The sequence below is a fragment of the Anneissia japonica genome, unplaced genomic scaffold (assembly GCF_011630105.1).
Source record: "Anneissia japonica isolate Jap-2015-1 unplaced genomic scaffold, ASM1163010v1 scaffold6149_len160064_cov168, whole genome shotgun sequence".
NCBI lineage: Eukaryota > Metazoa > Echinodermata > Crinoidea > Comatulida > Comatulidae > Anneissia > Anneissia japonica.
In genome coordinates, this window is record NW_022740685.1 from 146,825 (window position 1) to 150,297 (window position 3,473).

Sequence of the window (3,473 nt, forward strand, 5' to 3'; positions counted from 1 at the left end):
TTCAATTGTGTTAGTTCGTGAAATAAAAAAAGCGCGTCAAAATACGCGCTGTTGTCGTTAAGGACTTTTTGTGTGGTAAAGAATACAAAATTGCTTGACAACCAATACGCGCTCGATTTGAGTGACGCGCTACTGTGATTTCACGAACTAAGAAAATCTACTCTGATTGTGTTAGTTCATGATGTGAGCGACGATTTCAAGCGCCCTGAGCATCTTACATTTGATGGATATGTGCGCTATATATAACTACACTATTATTATTATTATTATTATCTCCGATTCAGTGGCGGCTCTAGGATATATTTTCGGGGGGGTGGGGGCTAAGTTGTCCGACAAGGGGGACTTGAGATCGTAGGCTCGAGCTGGAGGAAGGGGTTGAGAGGAGGTTCCCCCTTACAAATGAGATTTTTTTAAAGAATATCAAACTCTGGATGGTCGAAAATGGCGCTCTGAGACCGTGACAGACATGTGTTGGCTTGGCGTGGACCTATATTTATATGTTTTATGGTCTGACTGCCCGACGAGCTTTGTCCGGCAGGGGGGCTTGACCTGTCCGGTGGCTGTCTCTTATACACATCTAGATGTGTATAAGAGACAGGCATAGAGTAATTGGAAAAACCTTGCCTTGGGCATTGGATAATTAATACTCCATGCTCGCGGTAGTCAAGACACGCTCCATTGAGTAAATCTTGCTATAGCTGATTACCGCAGTTAGCCTTGCTACCGCAGGAAACTCTCCTTTACCGCGGTAGGATAATTTGGCGACGCTCCCTTATCACCCCGAGCTTTAGCGCTGAAGGAAACCGGGCAATTACGGAACACGAAAAACATCATTGCTACAATCTAGGGCCACATGACCCAATGGAAAGCATTGATTGCACTTCTTGCGATCACAATATCGGATCATATGACCCTCCTATCCATGCAAGCGTGTGGCTGCCCCAATAAGACACCCAACAGTCCCTTGAACCTATGCGAACTTGTGACGGGATGTTAGTCTTAAGCTCTAACAGATGTTGTCGATTGCCATTCAAAACACTTGGAAAAGCATGATGAGACAGCATACGCGACTCCAGAACCTCAACTTACCTGGACAATACACACCTGACAACACTATCTGGAACTTCAAATTCCACATACAACACAGTGACTGTCACTCTACTGTCATACGGCCTAATATTCGGGCACGAAACCAACTAATACCCAACTCACTTGCCACATGACGGCAAATGACAGGCAACTTATTAGTTGCTGAACCGCAACCATCTCATCTAACCTCAATCCAGCCCGTCTAAGATCAGCAAAAACCACACCATCATCATAACAGAATTTCAGAGAGGCTGTCCTCATTGTAGGAACCAGAATGTACTACTGTAATAAAATGTGTACCAACAGTACAATACTATGCTGGCGCAGGATGTGACGGAGGGAGCAAGGGTTAGAGCCAGGGTTAGATTTTTGGAGGATGTGGAGAAAAGTTCAAAATATTTCTTTGGAACGGAAAAGCGTAGGGGGGATGAAAAGATCATTTGTTCTGTTAGGGATTCGGATGGAATGTTTAGTTGGTCCGTTCCAGTCATGTAGTGTGCCTGGGCGAAGGCTTCAGTCCAATTTGGTGTTGTTGAGGGATGTGGTGGAATATGCGTCTCAGTGTAGTTTGTCGTTGGCTTTAATTTCTTTTGACCAGGAGAAGGCGTTTGATAGGGTTAGTTTTGGGCTTCTTTTTTGGGTTTTAGAGAGGTTCGTGTTTGGGAATAACATGATGAGGTGGTTGCGTTCCATGTATTTTTATTTAGTACATAGTTGTGTTATGGTTAATGATTTTGTTTCGGATTCTTTTCCAGTGACGCATGGGTGCTTACCTAAGTAAAGTTTACCTCAGTTTAGATTTCAACCTAGCATGTGCAACCGTATCAAACACATTTTCGGCAGTCTAAATATATCACGTCCATAGGATGCTCGTCAGCAAGAGATTTTTCAACTTCACGAAAAAGTTCTAGTAGTTGAGTAAGACAAGAACGTTTAAAAAGTATGGAAACAATGCTGATGAATTGAAAGAAAGTTATGGCCCTCTCGATGACTCATAATTCCTTTTGTAATCATTTTCTCAAGCATTTTCCTGGTGACAGAGGTTAAGCTTACTGGATGATAATTCAATTGGTCAAATTTGGAGCCACTTTTAAATGTTGATGTAACGACGTTGTCCTTCCAGACTACAGGTATTTTTCCTGTCATCAAAGACTTCTTAAAATAACCATATAGGATGGGACAAATGATCACAACACTCTTTTAGAACTTTGGGATGGATGCCATCGGGTCCCGAGGATGATGATTCACAGAGATTCATAATAATGCATCTTGCATCTTCAATGGTAAAATCCACATCAGTTAAAAGCAAATACAAAGGACATGGTAGGAATAACACTAATGTCTTCAGACACACTAAGAAACGTCTCATTCATCAACTCACTTGCTTCCTGATTTGTTGTGGTAAATGATCCATCCAACTGTTTTAATTTCGTTACACCTTCCTTAATTGTAGTTTGACTGCGAATGTAACTGTAAAAAGCCCTCTGGTTTTTTTTTGCGTTACACGCAATATCCTTTTTAAATTTTGCTTTTGCTGACCTACAGCAAAAGTGGCATTTCTAGCCCTGCAATAATATTAATATCTTTTGGTAGATCTATGCCGTCTATACCGTTGCCATTCAGCCTCGGTTGCACTTTATTTCATCCACTTGTGTTTGGTCTAGTGTAGGAACATAATCCTCAACCAAACAGGTTTATCTTAGAGTGAAAAGTTCCCCACATACCATCTACTGATTTGTTTTCAAATAAACATTCCCAGTTAACATCAGCTAGTTGTGCATTCATAGAAACAAATTCACCGTTGAAGAAATTAAATTTTGAATACACTTCATCGCTAAGGTCAACATAGCCTTCTAATAAGAAATAAAAATTTTAACTGTGTGATCGCTTTTGCCGACAGGTACATCAAACCTTAAATTTTCCACATTAAGGTTACTCTTACTAAAAACCAAATCAAGTAAAGATGGTTCATCATTTCCTCTTACTTACACAAGTAAATTAAATTGTGCAACATGTTGAAACTTCAGAAATTCCAGAAATTTCTGCTGTTCACTAAATTCATCACATTGTGTTGACAAACTTTCCCAATCGATATCTTTGAAATTAAAGTCACCGCAAATAAGCTTCTGATTAGTTTTGTAATTGTTGAATTTCAATAACGAATCTCAAATTTTCTGGTTGTGCTCGCTTGAAGAATTAGGGCTACGATATATGTACATGCAATTAAAGCAGTCCTTTCACCATATTTTAGGATACAAGCAATGACCTCGGTGTTGCTCCACACTTCATTAATTACAATTTCAGAAACAAATAATAATAATAATATAGAAATTTATATAGCGCCTTTTGCCAAAGGATACAAGGCGCTTAGAAAAGGTTTATTG